The sequence below is a fragment of the Astatotilapia calliptera genome, chromosome 15 (genome assembly GCF_900246225.1).
Source record: "Astatotilapia calliptera chromosome 15, fAstCal1.2, whole genome shotgun sequence".
NCBI lineage: Eukaryota > Metazoa > Chordata > Actinopteri > Cichliformes > Cichlidae > Astatotilapia > Astatotilapia calliptera.
The window spans coordinates 1,001,292-1,025,000 of record NC_039316.1 but is presented as its reverse complement, the minus strand read 5'-3'; the positions used below and the strand labels follow the sequence as shown (position 1 = coordinate 1,025,000).

The 23,709-nt window shown below is 42.7% G+C and overlaps 1 protein-coding gene across 12 annotated transcripts in view; it reads left to right on the top strand.

The window, feature by feature from the left end:
* nrxn3b (neurexin 3b) overlaps nucleotides 1-23,709 on the top strand; it is a 322,143-nt gene that overhangs the window by 239,915 nt on the left and 58,519 nt on the right. The window lies entirely within an intron of this gene.

The following is a 23,709-nucleotide window of genomic DNA, read 5'->3' as shown; positions in this document are numbered from 1 at the left end:
GCATGTAGAGGTAGTGTGGTCGGGAAAAGGGACGAGTAGCTGGTGACGCAAAAAAAATACAAATAAATTAAGAAAGAAAAAAAAAAGATGCGATGATGAGGAGGAGCTACAGTTGCTAAAGCAGATTGAAAGTCTTTTTCTTCTTAAAGAGCTCCCCTCATCTCCTGAGTGCTGGCCATGTGGTGCAGAGAAGCAGCCATCTGCTCTGGAAAGATGAGGGCCAACAACGAGCAGTTTGGAGCTGCCTTTACAGTATAGAGAGATAGGAGTGTGTGCACGTGTGTGTGTTTCCTTGTGCGCACAGGTGAGAGAGGAAGTGGAGTGGCACAGGCAGAGGGAAAATAAAGACGTAGAGTGGGTTGCGAGGGTGATGTGGGACATGCCTCCCTGCGTGGTTCTAACTGATTGGGTAATTGCAGGAAACTCTAAAGGAAGGAAAAGGGATGCATTTTTAATTCTGCTTTTTAGATATGGCGACACAGCTAGCCAAGCAGGGTATCTCGCATAATTTGGCTGCGAGTCATTGGGCGATGAATGTCTTCGTTCCTCCAGTCTAACGCGCTAATGAATTTATTAATAGAAAGAAAAGCAACTGGAGACTTCACCAGTTCATTCAGAGAGGCAGCGTGTTCTGAACACAGTGTCGGTTCTAGCTGCTCGCGTGGGCAACACTGCAAATATTTCAGATGATTTATTGACAGCCAAGGGTGTACAAACAAAGTGGGTTTTGTTTAATATTAAAAATGATTGTTGCCTTAAACTATAGAATAGTTGGCAAAAAAAATGCTCCATTACAGAGCAGAAAGCCGATGAACAAAGCGAGGCTTTTTGTTCGGCTGTGAGCTCGGTAATCGGCGTTGTCAGGAATAATCCTCTGCATGATCTCACCTCTAACGACTGCTGTTGTTACAGGGAAGCATAGATTATCATTTGCCTCACACTTTGAACTCCTCGTATGTGCAGTTGTGGGAGTATCAGAGACCCTCCTGTCTCAGGGAGTTGTGTACGTGTAGTAGAAATGCTTAGAAATTGAGATTTGTTATTAAATAATATTTCCTAATGACAGATATAACATCTTTGCTGTTAGTGTTTTTCATTTCGCAGTAACTCTGGAGGAAAAGGTTACGGGCTTTTTGCCTGTCGATTCTGGATTTATGTAGCTTCATCTTTACGGTTTATTAGACCGCTTCCTCAAAGGAGCGCGCTCTCTTGTCAGACTTTAACGTCTTTTCGATGACAGGATGTGGTCAACAAAAAGTAAAATAGCTTTTGTAGTTTTCTACTCCAGTTTTCTAACTGTGCAAAAGTCTTGAGCCACATATTTTCATCCATGGAAATGCAGAATACAAGGCGAAGGACAGAAGTCAGTATTTGGTATGCCCAACTTTATTCTTTACCACAGCTGGAACGCTCTCATGCAGCTTTCTTGTCTTTTCTTTAAGTAGAACTCAGGATTAGTTCTCCAGGCTTCTTGAAGGACATTCAAAGCTGTTCTTTGTTCTATTCTATGATCCCGCACTGCTTCACTAATGTTGAGGCCAATCGATGACTGATGGCGTTCCACACTGATGGTTTTTTATTGAAGCCGTCGCCAATCAGATGCTTTCCTACGGAGCCCCGCAGGGGACATGGGAGAAAAAAAATTAAGACGGACTTTTGCGAGATTTCGCAAAAGTTTTAGCCGCATTCTTCGAAGCCGACCGGGAGGTCGAGGCACGATGTGCCGGGAGAGCGGTGTTCCTCCCGGCTGTAGTAGGTCTCGACCTCCCGTTAGCTTCGAGATGGTGGGTGTCAGATCTCCGAAAACGTCGGAACACTTTTGCAAATATGTGATGTCTTGTAAACCGAGCAGGTATCAACTACAACTACATTCACGCCTCAAAATATCTTAAAAGTGTATTTTGTGACCCAGAAAGAGTAATATTACAACTAAGTAGCTGCCGCCATTGTTGGAATTCAACTTTTGCGAGATCTCGCAAAAGTCCGTCCTTATTTTCTCCCATGTCCCCTGCGGGGCTCCGTACTTTCCAGGTGGCATGATGGAGTGAACTCTGATGATACTGTTTTTCTGTAGACCCGCACTATTGTATCTCCCTCCTGACCTCCTCCAGACATACTGATGATGATTTAAACCACAAATTTAGATTCATCATTAAATAAGACCAGTTACTGCTGATTTTGAGTCCAGCTTTTCAGTTTCCACCATTCCACTGACACCGTTTCCGATGAGCAGATGGATCAACTGAAGGACTGGAGGCATCTCTCAGGTCCTTCATCTCTCTTAAGAACATGACTTTCAGATACTGAAAGCAGCAGATGCAGTTTTTCAGCCCTGCTACATCTTCCTTTGTCCTCCATTTGCCCATTTTCCTCATTTTTAAGGACAAACTGCACACCATGCTGAGATGTGAGCTTTTAGCTAATACCTCTTTGGGAATGACATTCTTGCTGCAAATTCCAATTTTATCTTTAGGAATTTTGGTAGATTCAGCTGCAGAAATGGGAAAGAATGACCCGTTTTTATGACTGACTAATATTAAAGTCCCTAAAAATACAGTTTCACACTGGTTCTTTAATAAGTTATCTGTTATGTGACACAACACTGGTTCATCCCTCGAGTTCGGTGTGTTTTTATGCTTGAATAATTTGTAGGTCAGTGTTAAAGGGCTCAATAATCAAGACTGCAACTTAACTATCGCTCAAGACCTTCAAAATTACAAGTAAGTCTGACTCAGACTTGGAAGCAAAATCTAAAGAAAACAGGGGTGGCTCAGGACTTTTACAGTTTACTGTAAGTGAAGGATCATAAACAGCGTGAGTGTTTCTCTGACCTTGATTTTAACGCATGTGTCTTCTGCTTTCAGCGTAGATAAAACAGCACACATTGCATTTTCTCTGCAGAGCCCAGAGCACTGAGACAAAACAGGCATCTTGAGGTGAGACCTAATCACAGACTCCCTCCTTAGTCTTCCTCTCCCTTCTTGCTTTCTTCATTATCTCCTTTCCGTGATTAGCTTACGGCTTGTTTGGCAATCATGAATTAAAATACTGATTGTAGTGTTTACATTTTAACCGCTAAGAACAACTGCGTGCTTGCTTTGAAATGCGAGGAGCAATTTGGCATAATTTTGGGAGGTGAGTGCGACATTTTACAATCGCCGGTAGCTCATTTAGGAGTTCGTCTGACGCGAATACAAAGAGTAAAACAGACGAGAATCCTTGTCAGCTTCATGTTGATAAGATAAGAACTGTCATATCATCCTGTTTGAATCGCAGATGACTTTTAGGTGCAAGACAAGTCAAATCTGGCTTGTGATAAGACTGCAGTGAGGTAGTAGTAACACACGTATGTGGGTACATGAGGTGCACATTAAAGTCACACGCGAGCAGAAGAACTTTCAGCCGTGGGCCAGATATATGATGGTTGTGTCACACAGTTTCTCTCTAGAGACTGTTTGAGTGCAGCTGAAGATTACCCACGATGTAACACACACACAGGCTCAGCATCAAAGAGTGAAATGCTTCAGAATCTCACCCGCACTGCATTTCTTTATGCCGAAAATCATCATTACAACAGCAGCTTCCACAGACAGACAATTAATGGCACAAAGTTAAAGAAGCTGCCTAATAGACGTTGACAAAACCTGTTTCTTTCTCTTTACAGCGATGACTCGGCAGGTGGTAACTGTTGTTAAAGGCTGGAATTTCAAAACTGTCAAAATATTGTCTGGATGTTAAAGGAAAAACATCCCAGTCTGCTGCTTTGAAGATGCAGTCTCACATCGTCTGTTTTAATCATTAGTGACTGCAAAAAATAAGACAGACGTTATTAATTCAGCCACTAGTAATTTACATACACATCATGTTCTTCAAAGTGGTATTCTGCTGTGTAAGAAGTTAAAGGGGACCTATTATGCTTATTTCCACTTGCATGTTTTTCATTCTTGAACTGCACAAGAGCTCACAGCTCTTATATGATGGAGCCTCTCAGTTCATCCACTGTCGTTGCTTCCTCAGCCTGTGGGCCACCTTTTCTCTGATTGGCTCTCCTCAGTAGACAGAAAGTCTGACCACATTAGGGCCGTCACCTCTCACTGACATCATACACAGACAGGAGTACAAACACCGGTCTGAAACAAGGTGTTTAGAGCAGTCTGAAGCTTCTGGCTCGCAGGAATTACTGGCACAGCCGCTGACCTCATTATTTGAAAACCAGAGAGAAGTCCAGGTCTGCGTTCTGATTACACGACACAACAAACACACTGTGCTCAGGCACCACAGGCATTCTTTGTTTTCTCTCCGACATTGTTCAAATACTACGGCGCGAGTGAGCCGAAGCCTGGTTAATCACGACTCGGCCGTGCCCGGATAAACTCGCTTGGGTGGAGTTGCTGTAGGTGACAAGTTGGAGTTGTGCGAAGCTGAAATTGAAAACGATCCATCAGGCTTCATGTCTGGCAGCTCTTTTGGTTTCTAATCAGGGGAGGAAAGGTACAGTAAGGCACCTGACGAGATAAATGCAAATATATGTTCAATGCAAAATCATTACGGTGCAAAATCCAATTACAAGTTCAGACATTTAAGTATTGACTGATCTCAGAGGCTTCTGTTCGAACCATAAAATTAGTCTTAGTAATGCTGACATTATTATTTGTTTGCTTTCTCAAACTTTGAGCTTGACAATTTTTTGTGATAACAGTGACGGGCTCCATAAAATGCCTCAAACACATAGACGTATGCTCCAGATGCGTACCAGATGTCACCAAGCACATGCAAAACACCTATATCCCGCCACCATCCATCATCCTCACTCCCTCAGAAAGATTCACCAACCAGCCAGCCTCGTCTCATCTAATGAAGAAACGGCACATGGAATTCCATTACCCACTTGAGTTTTCCCCTCATGCTAATTCACTGGGAGAAAAGGTGCGACTGCTGGATAATTGAAAACCCCAGTGCAGGCACTCAGTCACAAGATGCCGACCGGGATGAGTGGCAATGGATGGTAAATGCACCAGAGCGGTGTGTGCTTTTGCAATATACACGTGCATGTGCAAATACATACACCTTTATTGATTTCATGCAGGAGAACAGTCCATTCAGTTTTACACACTTTGCACATCCATCAGGTTTGTGTTTCTGTGTCTAACAGTGTCTCTTTGCCTCCTTCCGTCTCCTTGTGACAGAGCTAACGTAAGATGTTGGATGTGTACCTGTGTGCATCAGCGCGTATAGGGCCAGCAATGTATCGCTTCTATCAAGTTACTCTTGGCCCGGCAAGGAAAGATAGATATTATCTTGGTTACGGTTCACGGCCTCTGATAACATTACAGCTTCTTATTTTACTTTGTATTCCACCATTTGATTCCCTCCACGGAAATAAAGAACAGAGAAAATACACCTCGCAGCTGTTTTCACATCTATTTGCTTGGAGTACACGCAGTCAGCATTATGGTAACCTTGTTGGTAAATAAGTATTTTTATGAGGCTGAACAGCAGAGTCATTTTTATCTCCACTGCGTTATTGTTATTCATATTTTCCAGGAGATGCAGCACATTGTTTTAGCTCGTGGCTGCTGCCTAAACGCACAGCAAAAACATTATTACGAGAATATTACTGACTTTCACTTGTATCCTATGAAGTCAACATATGACACCAGATTATTAACATTACTTGGGTGAATATTTTGGGTGCTCACACCTGAAGATAGCTTGCATGCTTGCTAGCAGATAGCGTTTGGACAAACTGTCGTGTATTTATACAAAAAGAAGCTGGATTTTGAAGGAAATGAGGTATTTTGACACGATTATTTAAAATACAGGACTAGTGGCAGGCTTCTTTTGTGAACTCGTAGCAGAATTGTATGGATGATGCTGAGGCAACGCTGATGAAGCGCACAAAACAGAAGCTAGCTTTGTGTGGTTGATTTAACTTGTTAGGAGGCCAAATAGATTAGATGAATTACCTGAGCACTGTAGGCTTTATATGCACTTTATTTCCCATTATGTAGAGAGCACTAGCAGCTTCTTTTATACACTCACAGTCGGCTTTTGTTACCTCTGCTTTGGCCGTTTTCTAACGCCAACACCAGTCTGAATTTCCTTCAGCTGTTAGTCTCTTCCACGTCTTACCAGAACACTCGAATAGAGCGAGGTCATCATTAATCATTTTTGCAGCACCCGTTCTTTTATCACACTGCGCTGTATACTGTAGTGACTTGAGATGTGCTATAATATCCCATTTAAGTAATGTAGTCAGTCTTTTACTTAGCTGAATGCACAAAAATGTTAACATCAAAATATACTATAAAATTGACGAGTCTTAGCTTATTTAAATAAATTGAAATATTGATACAATGTTACTAGCACATTCACTGTGGACACACTATGCACACCTAAAGGAGCTTCTCTGCCATAGTAACGCATGTCATGAAGCTGCTGGTGCTCAGTTTTTGTGCTGATGTTAAAGCTACTTAATTGTTATTGAATAAATGTAGGTGAAACAAATGTATCCTGGAGCTTTAGCAGACTAGAAGATTATAAAATGTACGTAAGGTAAAAAAAAAAAAAAAAAAAATCCCCCAAATCGTCCCTAAACTGACTGGCTTGGATAAATCTAGTGCTCAGTAATACGATGGTAACATGGGACCAGGTCAAGGCTGCAGGTTTTCAGCGTGACATCGGCTTTTTGTGATTAGATTAAATGCAGTTTCATTAAGTACAATGCACAGAATAAACTAAAGTCTTAAAGGTCATACAATTACACTTTGACTCTGTGTCCCTCAGTGAGACAGACAATAATACAGAGCCATTTAATTAATTACTACCAACTGACAGCAGTGAACTCGGGGCACCGAGGGCTCCCGGGAGTCTGGGCCTCGAGGCTGCTTCACCTGCTTGCTAATCCAACCTCGTGTGCAGCGCTTACTAATGAAAAAAAACACATACGTAAGATTTTGTTGTGCGTTAAGAGAAGCGGAAAGCTGCCTACAGTGCTGCAGTGTGAATATGAATGGGCTGAAGTCACGCACGATTGCATATATTGCAAAGTACCAGGAAGTGTTTGTTTTTTTTACATGGTTTTCTGTATATTTATCGAGGGACTAACCCTGAAAACCCAATATTGTAGTGGCAGAAAATTACCAGGACTTTGATTTACTCTTGAGAGCTCTTTGCATTCGAGCTACAAGGTATCAAGTCATACGTTAAAGTACTTTTTTGTGTCCTGATTTACAGTTGTTTGCTCCGCCAGAAAAATATTTTCCCTGACATTCGTGAATTGACACAGAATAATCAAGGAACGAGGGTGGGAATGTGGTGCTTGCGGGTATTAATAATTAACAACATCAGCAGGCACCTTCACTGTGACTGAAAACACAGGAGAAAAGGATGCTCTGACACACTTAAATGCACATTACAAGGAAAGCCTTTTTGTGTCTTGTATTTTTTTTCCAAACAACACATGCATGGATACACCCAAACATATGTAACACGGGTGCTTGTACTCCTTCTTTCTCTCTTTCTGGCTCAGCACCCACATATTCACCTCGTGCCTCGCGTTCCGCTTTGGCCACGTACATGCAGAAACACGCACACGTTTCCACAGGCTCCGTCAACAAATTTTCACACCACGGCACACTGACACTCCAAACATGATACGAAGGCTCTTCAGAGACATCTGCCTGTCACTCATCCATGTCATCCAAAGGCACTTTTGGGAGAGCAGTTTATGTAGCAGACCTTCTGGTACACACACACAGACACACACCACATTTGGGAGAGCTACAGCAAGTAATAACTGCTGGGGTTAGACAAACAGGGCACAGCATTATTACAATGTACCCATGTGGTCTGTGGCCTTAGCCCTGGCCTCAGCGATGTATATTTCATGGATTAAGATGAAAAATTCAATGAGCTACAACAAACTAGTGTGCCTGCCTCGGTCTTCTTTGCTCTGTGACAGCCAAAGCCCTGGGGTATGCTTGTATTTTCACAGCTTCATGGTAGGACATGAATTCCATTCGCACTGTGATGAAGAGACAGAAGAAGAAGGAGATGAAAGCGAGGTGGAGCCGAGTGTCGCGCGCATTCGAAAATGTAAAAAGCTGATACAGGAATTTGAATGGAAATAATAAAAACTAAAGAAACAGAAAAAGTGGGAGTAAAGAGGGAGAGTTTGGGAGAGAGAGCGATGTTGGGTATTTTAGAATTCAGAGCAGGATCAGAGACAAAGTTGGCTCAGATAGGTCTCGGCACACGAGCACATTGGCTGTGAATTCGGAATTACGTGTTGCCTTTCTCTCTCGCTCTGACGCCGCCGCACCACCACCACCCGTTTTCTCCCTCTTATCTCCCACTCCTCCTTATCTCTCTCGCCCTCCCTCTCTCTTTTTCTGCACTATTGTTTTCACACTGAAGGCTAGATCGAGTGCCGGTCATTCAGCTGGCTTCAATCCGACTGCAGCGTGAATAACAGCGTTCCTAAAGCTCCCGGTACAGGTTCTACTGACTGAGGAGGTGGACAAAGTCCTTTCAGTGGCTGCCATTTCCATTTCAAAACCCTGTCCTCCTCACTAAACAACAATTTGTTATAGCAACAATATTTGAGAGTGTTCATCCTGACACATTTTTGGGAAGATACCTTTGGTTTCTCACTCCTTCACTAAGCACTCGGTGTTAGATCTATCACAGGGCGCCTGTGGCTCAGGAGGTAAAATGGATCGTGCACCAATCCGGCGGTCGGTTGTTCGATCTCTGCCTCCTCAGGTCCACATCCTTGGGCGGGATACTCAACCGCTCACAAAGGGAAAGAATCAATCACAGTGTTAATGCATATTTGTGTATATATGTGCTTAAGCCATAGAATAAAGTGCTGTACGAATGTGTCTGAATGGCTGAAGCATCTTCTTTATGTTGTTCCACTCAGCGGTGTCAAAGGTATCTTCCTACAGCTTCATCTGTATAATACTTATAAAAAGTGATTGATGAGCTGATAACAAAAATTTAGAAAAAAAAAAGACGCATATTTCCCTCAGATCAGCTGCTTGATGTGTAAAAAGGGCGACGGTCTGCTAACTGTATGTAAAAGATGGTCATAACCACCATGTTGTCACCCTGTAATAGCGTTGTGCTTTCCCTATTATGGGAACAACATGTTTGCTTGTTGTGTTGTGTTGTGTTGTGTGTCTGTATGTAGATGGTTACAGTGTAGGATCTTCATAAACTGAAGTAAAGCTAGTGTTTGTTTCATCTTGGTGTTTTTAAACCGGACGTGAGGAGGGAGGTCTGAACCTGACCGAGACACTGAGGGATTGTAGCCCAGAGTCTAACCTGGTTTGTTGTCTGTTGACTCCATCATTTGGACTATATTTTACACATTGAACATCAGATTGTATTTAATTAGACTTGAAGCATAAGAATATGAGTAAAAATGTTTATTGTGGTCACAAATCCAGTGAGAAATATGACATCCCACCTCTGGATGTTAGTGAGAATGCTTCCTAACTGCAGCTTCACTTCTCAGTTCTGGCTCTATCTACCTTTTATACGCAGTCTACTAAGTCACAACATTTCTCCTAAAAACAAATGAATTTAATTAGCTTCACTTTCTTATATGACACAGATGCTACAGTATCTGAGATCAGAGCGCGTCACTTCAGTCGGCAGCATCCTAATTTCTTCTGTTTATCCAGCTGCAGATGCAACGCTATGCGTACTTGAACGCTGAGCGGGGATATCTTCTGACGAACACCTAATGAAAGATCAGAGGGATTTGGAGTCGACCGGGGTGTCTCTCACGCACAAGGCTAGGAGCCGTGTCAGCTCCAAAGACACTCCTAAATCCTCCCGCGAGGCTCGGCATTACCCCGTTACAGCCACTTTCTGCTCCCCCGCCGTCTCTCACCTGAGCCGTCACAGGACAAAGAGTCAGACAGAGAGTCAGAGATGGAGGGAGAAGGAGCGAGTAAAACGAAATAAAAGAAAGGGATTCACATTTAGGCAAATTGACTCTTTCGGATTATTGACGAGCAGGAGGGATGATGAATTGCAGGCCAGCTCAAGTGATAAACGTCAACATTAGAAAATAAATCTAGCGGAAAGAAGGCGAGAAGAAAAAAAAGTCTTCTGCCTTCCGTATCAGCAGCAGCGTGGCAGATTGGCTGCCTCGCAAACACGCGCACGCTCACGTGCATCCACGTACGTGCACGCTGCAAATGTATTCATTGAGGATTAAGGACCTGCTGGTATCAAGAAAAAGCTGCATGAAGTTGTTTTTTTCTCACTGATAAAAAATAGAGGGATCAAATTTGAGTGTGAAACTCACAGATGGAGTGAGAGTGAGTACCTGTGCATTTTAGAGCGTGCCAGTTTCTATTTATTTAATCCTGCCGTTATTGACTGTCACCATGACAAAGCCCTATTGACAAGGTGACAAAAAAAGACTATCACTTTTTTAAGAAGGAAGGATCATCACTATACCAATCTATATGGATAAAAGATATTTCCTACTGGATGGCTCGTATACAGGATTATTATAAGCACTGAATCACTGAAGGTTATAGAGTTTATGCCAGAGTCATATTGATCCTCAGATGTTCTGGGTAGGCAGCGAGGCACATGGCCAAGGACATGACAGGCAAGTCTTCCATCCTCACATCTCTTGTTCTGCTCTTGCATTGCCCTCAGCCATTTTCTCTGTCTCTTCATTGTGGTGAGAAAAAAAAGAATATTTTCTATTTTTAGCCTCAGCTCCACTTCTGCAAAGCCCTCTGTCTACGTCCCAGCACACACACACACACGGACAAAGAACATTTCCTGTCAGGTCAAAGTTTTCTTTGCAGAGGCCGTGGCCCCCAATTGAGTCCAGTCTGATTGGGTGTCCATTTCTGGTGATGACCTTTTTATCTTGATGCCTGGGGACTGTGGGATGTGCATGCGTGTCGACTGGTTTGGAGATTTTCTGGCTGGTTTGAAGTTTCTCACGAAGTTTTTTTAAGGTTAGGGGTCAGGGGTTAAATCAAAGAAAAACGAGAGGCAAAAAAATGCGCTGCAAAACTTTGAACTCGTTTTTAATCAATACGTGATCCTCATTGCATTCTGGTAGTTATTTTCTGGTAGAGTGCTCGAGTTTAATTTTCTGCTCTTTAAATCCAATATAAGCAACACACACACATGTGGTGGAAATATCGCAAAGTAATGTCTTGTTGTCTGAATTTGGTTAATCTTCTGGAGAATACAGATACTTTATTTTACATGGTTTTCTAATAATTAAAAAAACATGTATTGCTGTTTGTGATGTTTATCTTCAGGGTTCTTGGGAATATCTTTGCTCGTTATTATGCATTTTCAAATGAATGAGTTTTATCAATATCCAGGAAAAGCTCAGTTGGATGCCAAAGCTGTCAGTCTGTAGCTCTGCAGGTCGACTTTATGACTACAAAAGTCTAGAAAGTGTTTTAAATAAATAGTTTAATTTAAATTGATCCTTTTTTGTGCCATTTTCATGATTCTTCCAACTGAATTACAGTCATGTGAAAAAGAAGTATTTACAGTACACTGTGTGCTCCTGTGTGCACCCAGCTATCCACTAACTTGCAGACCCACATTTAGCAGCAATAACTTGATGTCCTTGTTTTCTGCATGACTGTATCAGCCTCACACATCATTAGGGATGGGTATCGAAAACCGGTTCTTGTTGAGAGCCGGTTCCCACTGTTTCAATTCCTTGGAATTGTTTGCCATTTTTGCAAACGATTCCCTTATCGATTCCAGTCGCCCTGAATGACGTCACCACGTTGCGGAGCGTCATTTACCTGGCAGGAAACACGACGCGTAAGCGGCTCAAACGCTCAAAAGTTTGGTTATACTTTACGAGAACGGATGACAACAGGGCAACTTGCAATACTTGCAAAGTAGATATTTCATTTAAGGGAGGAAACACTACGAATATGCAAAAGCATTTGCTCACAAAACACGCGATGACCTTAAATGAATGTTGTGTTTTTAATTCCGCTGCAGACTCGTGAATCTCAACCCAGCAGCAGCGGTAACGTTTGCACGTCCTCTCCCGTTAATGCGGCAGGAAAATAATCAGCTAACAGTGCATATTATGTTAGCGCGATCTGCCTTATTACAAACCTGCCATCACTGTGCATTTAGTGACCATGATGAGACAGAGTCTGGCTCAGATGCTGGCAGTTCTCGCTGCAGTCTACCGGTAGCGTCTCCTTTCAGGCCAGGATAGACGAACGTCACCGAGCAGTGACTCAGTTTGTGGTCAAAGGCTTGCACCCGTTTGCCACAGCAGATGATTTTCAGTAAGTGAATGTGTTTAATTGTAGGCAGGGACATTACTGGATATTCTTGTGTAATTGATACAGAATAGTTTATGTTATACTTTGTTATTGCTACAGAAGAATATTTATTTTATTATTTTACATTTACAATGTTTTTTCCTGGGGACCCTGTGACACCCCATTGAAGAGCCGTAGGCTGGATCTCTTAAGATCTCACTGTTGGGTTTGTAAGGCCATGTTACTCCTAAATTTCTATCTTGTTCAAAGAGAAGATATAAAACAAAGTTCTAAGCTACTCGACCTTAGTGTTCTCCTTTTTTTTTAAAAGAATCGATAAAGAATCGAATCGTTAAACAGAATCGAAAATGGAATCAGAATCGTGAAAATCTTATCGATACCCATCCCTACACATCATTGTGGAGGAATTTTAGGCCACTGCTCTTTACAACATTGCATCAGTTTATCGAGTTTTCCAGGCATTCGCTGATGCACAGCTTTGACCAGCACGGCTGAGGTCTGGCCTTTGACTGGGCCGGTGCATTACCTCGATTCTTTTCTTTTTCAGCCATTCTGTTGTAAATTGGGCTCATCGTCCTTCTGCATGACCCAGTTTCAGCCAAACTTTAGCTGATTGACGGATGTCTTCATATTTGATTCATGGTAGACTTGATGACTGCAACGTGTGCAGATCCTGTTGCTGCAAAATAAGCCCAACTCATTGTCCCTCCACCACCATGCTTGATGAGAACACTGGTCCAAAAGGTTTGCGGCTTGTTCAGATGTAGCTTTACAAACCTAAGCTGTGTTGTCATGTTGGCTTTAGAAAGAAGAGGATTTCTACTGTAATGAACTGTAACACTAACATGCTGAGGTCTATCTGAAATGTAGGTCTTTGGTTTTCTGCAGTTTCTGGTATCAGACAAACTCAGAAAAGCAGAGAAAAAAGTTACTTTTTCTTTACTTATGTGCTGTTATGTCGCAGATTTATTGTTTAATTAAAACTGCCAATTGTTTATGAGCATCATATCAAGATATTATCTGTTATAAATTTGCAAATGTTCCATATTTATCAGGAACGCATTAACTGTGAAATTTTTTAAACAGGTGTTTGCACTGATGAAACAAAAGAACAGTAAGTCCTCCAGCTCTTTATCTGTGAACGCACATTCAATTATTCAAAGCCGATTCAAAACTGATGGGACACAATAGATAAACATGACCCACCGGCATGTCATTGGCCTTATTTACTGACAAATAACACAAAAAGTATATTTTGGCCATTGCGATGCTTGGCAGATAAACTAGTCTTTATGAAAACAAATGAATCAGGTGGTTATCGCTTTGAGCTGTTTGCACACAGCCAGACAAGTTTTCTCCATTTATTTATTTCATTTTATTAAAAACAAAAAAGGACTGAGTGCACTTGTGTGTGGCGTGCGCAGTATCAGAACACCCTCTCATATTACCAAAGTTTCTTCTCTAGAAACATCCTTGGAGATCTTTTTAAGAGGAACTGAAAGTACAACTGGATATTTTGTGAGTGCATTTAATGAGAGCGTGATTCATCCTGAGGGGCTATTGCAGTGAAGTGGCCATTTGCAAAGCAGCAGCGCACAATGAAAAGATGCTATTAGTTACATCAGGATTCAGTGTTTTTTGTGCTTCACCTGCATCTACCGTGGCTTAAAAGTCAAGATGTCTCAGCCTGTGCTGCGTTTGACTGGTTTATGGAAGTCGAACGCTAACCATGCGCACTAGAAATACATAAAGAAGATTTTAAAGTTAGATTGCGGTGATCACATATAAAGTAAAAAATATGCACAAAGCTCACCAAGCAGGATTTAAAAAAACAAAATTGTGAAATTAGTGTCCGCGCACCCTGCAGTCATGCCCGGTGCGAGATCTAAGGCTGTGGTCGTGACAGTATGAGTCAGCACAAAGATGGCCGACGTGAAGCGCAGCTTTCTTGACCCCCTCTGCTCCTCCTGCTCTGAGTTTCACAAGATCCCTTTGATTGAGTTGGTTTGAAGGCTGAAGAGCACATGCTTAATTCATTCTTCCCACATTATCTTTAATTCATTCACATCTTGTGAGAACATGGCAGGCAGGCCAAAGAAGAGAAAGGGAAGACATGCTTGCCCCGACTTTGATGGTTTAACCAGCTCATTCGCTTCACACAGAACTGCTTTATTCATCATATTCTCCTCTCCCCGTGATAAGACACATTGTCTTTGATAAAGGGATGTGCTTGTCACACACATGATGTAATTGCACACAATTTAGGACCAAAAAAAATCCGTATGTGGCTGTTGTTGAGTTGCCCTAACCTGCACGTGTGTTGGCTGTTTCCCAGCAGGCTTCTGCCTGGACGGCAATTAATGTCATTTGGACTGAAGAGGGACCTCGTGACTCATTACATATGCCTTATGCACAGAAAAGCCTCCGAGGGGCTTCTCCTCTTGTGTAGCAATGCTGCCACTTGGGGGATGGCACAAGTTGGATAACACTCTAATTATAAAATTCACTATGAAAAATGTCTTGTGCAGTGCTGGCAGGGAGGAGATTAAACCCTCTTTTGGCTTCAGTTTACTTTAACTTCTAGTGCCTACAGACTGCTTAGCTGCTCGCGTGGATTCTGTTGGGTTTTGCCATTTGTGCAAATATTGTCTCGACGCCTGCAGTGCAAGTTTTTGAAGTTTTATTTCCTGAACGGCTGCATGTTAGCCACGTTATTGTGGAGGACTACAATAGGCCTAAGTTAAAAACAACTTGCTTTGCATTTCATTGTCAGCTGCAGGAGGAAAAACAAAGGGTTTTAACAGTGACTGGTGCATTTTTATTTTTGGCATTGCAGCGAGCATTATCGGACATTATTTAGCTGTCAGGAAAAGCTCGAAGGAAGGCGTGAAACACATCATGTGCATTTTTATGCTATAACCTGTGTCAACAGTCTCACCGAACGGACAGGAAGGCCCATCTGTGCCTCGCATGGCTGATTCTGGTGGGCCTCCCCTCTTGACTACTGTAACCTGTTCACAGTCCTGGCTCAGTGGAGCGCGCACTGACAAATAGCGGGAGGGAAAGGTTGGCAGAATGAGATAGAGGACAGAGACGGTGAAGGAGAGGAAATGTTGACGGGGAGAGAGAGGAAGAGGGAAGGGCTGGAGATATGGACAGAGAGAGAAAGAGAGGGAAAACACGCGTAGATAGAGGAAGAGCGAGTCGGTGCAGTGTGTCTAATCTCCCTCCAGGAGCGACAGTGTAAGGACACCTATGACAGATAAACTTACCCGACAGCGAGCCCAAAATGACAGACACCCACTGGGACAGTCTAGGCTCCAGAATCTTCACAGCATCTAACAGAGGGAAGGAGGCAGCACCTGGTTTTCATTCAGCACCGGTGGGAGAGGCAGAAGAAGGTGGAGGCTGGGTGGTTTTGTTAGTAGGGCGATGTAGCAGGGAGGTAAAAGGGAAAGAGTGAGTAGAGCCGTGTTTGCTCTGGTGTGCTGAACACAAATGGGGAAGGGAGTAGCAGCAGGTAGTTTTGTTTTTCTTTGCTCAGTCTCCTCCTTTCACTCCGCTGCAGATTGTTAAGATGTTAAAGTAAAAGCTCGACTAGACACGTGAACTATTTGTCACCAGTTCTTTTTGGATTTGGACTGAAATTGCACTAATCCGATTCAGATTTTGTTGGCTTGCTGTCTCTGCAGTTGTACAAAATGTACCACACATCTCATTATTTGGAGCTTTCAAAGAACACGGACGTTTGAAGATAAATTACACCATAAGAAAAAGTTTCTGACCTTGCGTTTCCACATATGAATTTGGGGCCAGAATAAACCAGAGTAGTGTTCAAGTTGCGGTGGGTCTACTTTATCACCTAGTGCTCGCAAGCTTGTTAGACCTGCTGGTGATCATCTACTGTAATACCTTCTTGCTGTTGCTTTGGTTACTAGCTTTTCACAGTGACCTATAGTTTGTGTAAAAGCTGATAGTAAATGGTAAAACTCAACTTGCCAAGTTGTAGTCAAAGTGTAAAAGGTGTGACACAAACCAAAGATGAAGAACATTCACAGTCAAAGTTGATGCTTTTGAAATCCCTGCTTGCAGCTACAGTAAGAGATGGATTTTACTTTAACCTCCTAGGACAGGGGTGTCGAACTCCAGGCCTCGAGGGCCGGTGTCCTGCAGGTTTTAGATATCACCCTGGGTCAACACACCTGAACACGTCTAAAACCTGCAGGACACCGGCCCTCGAGGCCTGGAGTTCGACACCCCTGTCCTAGGACCTCACGTCCACATATGTGGACATCACATTTTGGGTTGCCAAGACCAAAATACTAAAGTTTACTCTACACGGGCCTGATATCCACTTACGAGGACGTTATACTGCCGCTGTCCTGTCGAATGCCCTTGTAGAGTAAAATCAAGTAAAAAGATCATTCTTTGTTTCTACATTGATCAGGTCCCGATCAGCCCAGATATCAAAGAGAAATTGAAAATGCCACGAAAGAGTTCAGGTCTTAGGAGGTTAAACGTGAACATTCTCTGCTTCTGGTCCACAAGGTTCACTAAGGCTCAGCACAATTTGTACAATTAACCAAAGGACACCTGGTTATTTGTCACTTTATCATAACTGCCTCAGAAATCACCAACACTATAAACATAGTGAAAAGGTCCAATCCCATGATTTGAATTATGAGAGGTAATGGCCGCATGCCTCGAGGACTAAAAGACTTTAAGTTTTCTTCCCTGTTAACATTCGAGTCGATGCAAAATTAGAGTCGCTCCGTTTTGAAGTCAGCTTCAAGTGGCCGTTTGCAGAACTGTTTGCAGAACTGTAGTTTTTGCCACCTCAGCAGTTGCTTTCGCTCAGGACATCTTCAGTATTAAGTCAGTGTTCCTGGAAACTTCTGAACAGTCACGCTGGCAGATGCTCGAGGGTTTTAGTGAGCGCGTGTGCGACTTTTTCTTTTTTTGTTCGCGTGACCGGGTGATGATTCTCCTGCAGTCGTCTTTGAGAGCACCAGCACAGGCCGACCTGGGACAGACCCTGAGAGCCGCTGTGACATTTGAAAACGACCTCCCGCTGTCTTGCAAGATAGACAATATATTTGTCACTTTTCCCCGGCTCACTATTTTCTGCCCTCTGTGCAAACCTGTATGTAGTTATCTCCAAACAGAAAAAGACAAAGATGTATATGTGTGCCAACATATCTAGCTATAAGTGTTTGTCTCTCTCTGACCTTTTCATGTTGCTACAATGTGGATAAAGCATTTAGCCTCACATCATTTACGTTTGTTGGAATGCCCTCTGCGGATACAGTCTTCCAATCTCTTACTAAAATAAGAATCCCAGAAAAAGGATAAAGAACAGCTTCTGTGGTTGTGCACTTTGACGTTCTTACAGCACGCGTGCAAGGCTCCCAACATGGAAGAAGTCACCTGCATAATCAATCATTTGGATCCCCTGATTACCCCTAATGGTGTTTCTCTGAATTATATTGGCATCTCCTCGTATTCCAATCACCTAGATTTCATGGCTGCTCTCTGCAGGCAGCCCTGTTAATTGTGAGAGAGGAGAGCCGCAATAAACGCTATCTGCTGAGCCTTTGATATGCACTTATCTTTTAGCAGTTTCATATTATGGGAAAGAAAATTGCCTTTAAAAAATGATTGGTGCTTTATTGCTTTTGGGCCAATTAATTTCATGAAAAATAATGCCTTTTTGAAATAGTGAGGAAAAAATAATTATGGAGAATAATTGACAAGGAAGGACAAATACAGAGGGAGGATGTAAGCAGATGTGAATGCAAATGTAGCATTATTTTGCAGTTAATAAGTCATACTTGGTGATCTTTCTCAGAACGGGGGAGAGGGCTTTGACGACAGCTTGGCCTGAAAGTGTCCAAAGCATTCAAGAAGTAGGGCACTTGCCTCAACGTTCCTTGAAGTGGGAGAGACAGACCGACCTAGATTTCCTCCTGTTTATTCAGCCATTTTAGGTGCTGGCTATTCACGTCTCCATTTCAGCGCTCCCTCTTCTCTAGCGCCACGTCCCGTGCTCCTCAACGCGACTGCTTATCTTTTCTTGGTCACTTTTATGTCTTACCTGCCCTCTTTGCCCTCTGTTTATATCGCCTCACAGTCTCAAAAGTAACTCTAAATGCCACCGACACGTTTCGACAGCTGCTGAGATACCGCATGCTGTTTTCCAGCAGGGGGTCTCATTGTTTGACTCATCTCTCCAAAGCTCTGGTGTGACCCAGCCCTAAATTTCACAGAAAACAATCCAATTTTTCCAATCTTGCATTCATCCGCAGCTGATAAGTTAAATGCAAGTCCTCCCCATAACGCAGAAAAAAAAGTCGAACAATTGGTGAGACAATTGCTTCAGAAAGCACATCTTTAATCAATCATCAGTGCTCATCATCTCTTTATGCAGTCCAAGAAGTTTGGTGCAGTTCTGCTTGATTTAACACAGCTCTAATGCAACGGATGTGGTCATGAATTAGAGATGAATAAATGCTAAGTGAAATTTGGACTGTAGACCAATATCAAGCTGATATGACAGCCATGCACACAGAGATGGCATATGTTTCCCAGTGTGGCTTCTGAACCATCACCACAGGAGAGTTTAGACTCTGCTGCTGCGTGCCCGTTCAACTATACAGCCATACATTAGATTCGATCTGTCAGAGGCTGCTGTGTGGAGTGTACAGCAAGAGGCCTTTGACTGGTTGTCATCAGCGCTTTAGCAGAACCACCTTTGAGTTCGGACTATCTGCAACAACCCGTACCCCTCTGTTTACCCATATTTCATGTCTGCAGTGAGCTCGGTGCAGGTTTCATTTCCTAGTTTATAAATTTGTTTGATAACTCATGCATCGCTGCTTTGGTGCTTCGCTTGAAAAACATCACATCCTATTAATCTCTTAATTTATATATGCTGCACAGTGTATACCTACCAAGAGCCAGGTTCATGCAAGACTTAGAGGAGAGGTCATATCATTAAGTGCACTTTTAATGCCAAGTAAAAAGATAGAAATACTGCATGCTATCATGCTTCACTGTAAACTTCTTCACGTATTAATTCTCAGTGAATGTGATCTTGGAACTGCCTTAGAGGCATTCGTGAAGACATAATAACATGCAGGGCTCAAAAACACGCGAAACCACAGACTGTATGTAAAAGATGGTTTGAAGTTGCGTGAACCTGCATTCTTTACAGTCACCAGCAGGGGGCTCCAGACTCATAACAAACCAGAAGTTTATGAGAAAATGACACCGCTTTTCACTCGATTTATGACTTTATACATGATTCCTGACGAGTTTATGATCTCAGTCTTCAAACAACATCATGTTCATTTTTTACAATTGTGGTCACATGAGAGAAAAGAAGGCACTAGAATAGAATAGAATAGAATAGAATAGAATAGCCTTTATTGTCATTGTACAGAGTACAACGAAATTGGAGTGCCACTCCCTTGGTGCAAGTTTCAATAATAAATATAAATGTAAAATATAAAAAGTACAAAAAAAACAATCGTAAGTACTCAAACAATAGTATGTACAATATATACAGGATAGCAGCATTAATATGATGACAGTGACGGTATGGAATAGGTTCAATTGTTTTTGTGCTTATTTACTACGGTGATAGCTCTGGGAAAGAAGCTATCCCTGAATCTGTTTGTCCTGGTTTTATGTGACCTGTACCGTCGGCCTGACGGTAATAGTTCAAACAGTTGGTTGCTGGGGTGAGAGTGGTCCTTGATGATATTGCCAGCTCTGCTGAGGTACCGAGAGTTTGCAGTGACCTCCAGGCTGGGCAGACTGTGGTCTATTTGTCAGGAAGTCCTTGATCCAGAGGCAGATGGGGGTGGAGAGTCCCAGGTGAGACAGTTTCTGGACCAGGATCTCCGGGATGATATGATTGAATGCTGAGCTGAAGTCCAGAAAGAGCATTCTCACATAGCTTCCTCGGTGCTCCAGGTGACTGGAAGTGGTGTGGCAGCTGAGGGCCTGGTCGTCTCAAAGCGGGCGAAGAAACAGTTTAGATCCTCAGCCAGTGAGGCATCAGTCCTAGATGTTGCCTGGTTATTAAAGCACTAAAGCAAAGTATTTGTTTTATTTGTTTTTCATGATGTTGTGTCTATTCAACAACAAACTTTTCCAGCTTATATTGACGTTTATTGCTCAAGAGTTGTCCACCACACTGAACATGATACAACCACTGGTAGCTAGGGGAAAATGTGTATTGTCTGAGCGGTTAGCAGTGATTTTGCTGGCTGTTGCTGGTAAATGCAGTTGCAAAGAAGACGCTACACCAAAACCTCCTAGTGATGGCTTCGGTTGCTAGCAGATTGTCAATCCAACCTCTATTTTTTTCACGTTTCTCTGCAAATAGTAGATAGCTACTAGCCGAGTGGTAGTAAAAAGGAAAGTTACAGTTCACCTTCAAAGTAGCCAACAAGTTCAAAGAGGTGCAGCTTTTACTTTGAAGGTGAACCGTCTGGTTTGTGTCTCACTTCTCATAGTTTTACTACAGCTCTGAGAGTCGTTGGACAGTGTTTATAGAGTCTATCACTTCTATTCAAACTATGACTGCAACATTAAATCCAATAACCTAAGCAATCACAAGGCTTCCAGTTGGGAAATGCATGTTTTTCCCTAGCGACAGGTGGTTTCCAAGTGGGTCAGTGTCTATAGGCCTATACACCTGGGGCTTTTTTAAAGGAGTTGCCATAAACCACCAGCAACAACACCCAACCAATCAAGAAATACTCAATTTTCCCTCATGACCAGTGGTTGCTAGTCTCTAGGCCTGTGTGCCTGGGGTTGTAATCACTTGATCCTATGTAGTCACCATAATTAGCACATGTCCAAAATGGCACAAAATTAACATGATCTAGTTAGTGGTTACTTATCTTAAAAACTACATATACAGACTGTGGCACATCCTGTCATCAAGATAAAACAATAAAGTTGCCTCAGCAACACATTTGAAATCACAATCCTTTTTAGATTAGATCAAAGGGCTGTAGGATGAGGTGCCCTACAATAGCAGATCATAAAATGCTGTACAAATTACACACCGATTGACTCTCTGTGAAAAGCACCCTGACTCTGACCTTAACCTAAATCCTAACCCTTTGACTTTAAGGCTTGGGATGGCGTGCAAAATAAATAATAAATAATAAGCTGCACCTTATTTATATGCAATCCAGCAACATCCAATCAGCCAAAGAGTAACACTGTTAGATGGCAAACAGCAGCTATTGCAGAAGCATTGTTTTTGCACAGATTTCACAAGCTCCGCTAATTTATCTCCATTATAACAGTGTTTATACCAACTGGAGATATACTTTATCTTCGTACTAAATCATAATCTCTCCAAGTTGAAGCAATTACGCTGCAAATGGTGTGAATTTAAACAGCGGCAATCGGTGTCTTATGCGCTTAGTGGGAGGGAGCGACCCACGAATTGATATTATCACAGAGAGACTTGGTGGATTTGAAGCTAAATGAATCTCAAATCAAAACCAAATGAGTCTCCTCTTCAGCAGACTCTCAAAAACAGAGAAATTGAAAGAAGAAAAAAATGAGTGTGGTTGGACCGGGATGCCTAATGCGCTCTATTCTCAGTTAATCATTTTTCTCCACCTCACCTCATAGCCTCTCTTCTTGTGTGCTTTTCTTTTTCTAGACATTCACTTTCATGCTGCGCGTCTTTTCTCCCCTCTTTCTGTTTTTTCGTTCCCCCCTCTGCCTTCATCCCTGACACCTCAGCAGGCGAGGTGGAAGATAGAGTCTTGATCCCAGGCAGGTTACCCTTGGCAACAGACCACCCACCCCTCTGGTAGTCGCACGTTCAGGGCAACCCAGCTAGCGCCAGTGTTGGTATCTGTCCCCCCCTCCCTACCCACCAACCCAACCTGCAGAGATCAGAGGAGGCAATTTCTTATTTTTTTCTGTGTCATCATCTCCTGTAATTTAGGAACAAACACCCCTCCTTTGTTTTCCTTCACTTCAGCCTTCACAATCTAGCCCAGACGCCGCCAGCGAGGGATCAGAACACCGTCTACTGTAGATGCCAGCCATTAGCATTAGCATTTTTAACACCTGTTCCAGCGCACGGGGGCGTTAGCACTTCTAATTTTAATGCATCTCGCAAAGACAACATTGGGCAAACAAGGGCTGTGACAAAATTTTAAAAAACAACCATCTGTGTGTGTGTGTGTGTGTGTGTGTGTGTGTGTGTGTGTGTGTGTGTGTGTGTGTGTGTGTGTGTGTGTGTGTGTGTGTGCAGGCATACAAGAGCGTGTGAGTTCACGTGCACACTCTTGTGTTTACATTCATCAGTCTGTCTGTTTGTGCCTGGAAGTGCGTGCCCAGAATAGTATGTTTGTATAAACAGATGGATGAGAAGCTGTGCCTCTCTCTATCCCCGTCTCTTTGTCGTCCCCCAACACACACTCACACACACACTCTCACACACTCACACACACTCAATGAACTGCAGTCCAGGCTTTGCTCAGCAGTCGGAGACATGCTACCACAACATGGGACAGAGAGCAAGCGTCTCCGTCCTGTTATATACGATATATGAGCGTCTGTGTAATAATAAGCCTCCCCCTCAGTCTCGCATTTGTCTGTCTTGCTCCAATAATCAGCGTCCTTCTTGTTAATTGGGACTGCAGCTATCTAAAATAGCTTCTGCCCCCCCCAAAACACACACACACACACACACTTTTTCTTTGTCACAGTTGTGGTTTTGTTTTTGCATATTACCCGAGACATGGGAAGGAGAGCGTGCAAAATACGGAGAGCAGCTCTTCAAACAAGCTAAAATCTTTTGTGTGTCTATTCAAATAATTTCAGCCCGTGACTCTTTACCAAGCAGCTGCAGCGATGCATGCGATTGTGACTCAAGGTATTCTCTGTGGGGAAAACACAAAGGTCAAAGATAAAGTTTGCCTGTGATTTTTTTCCCCCCGTTTTAGTCTGGTATGTCTTTTATCTCGTTTCGTTTTTGTTTCGACTTAAACGCTCAGCCTGTTTCTGTCTGAGAAAATGGAGCGGGTAGGCATTTTGTGAATACATTAGAAAGTCGTTCATTTTGGAAAAATGAGGGGAGGAAAGAATGTAGGGTAAATTGTGTGACCGCTTGATTTATTGTATGCTACTTTCACTCTGGGGCTACCAAATTGAAAGTGCTCAAATTCAGCAGCACATTAAATTAAATATCTGCCGAACAGATTCTAATTTGATCACCAAGCTGTTTCAATTTCATTAGCCTAGTCCCTAATGGACTTTCACAGCATATTATTCCATCTAGCACAAATCCCATTCATTGACTTTTTTCTCCTTCTTTTAAATAAGCCCGTGGTGTACAGGGACCACGTGGCCC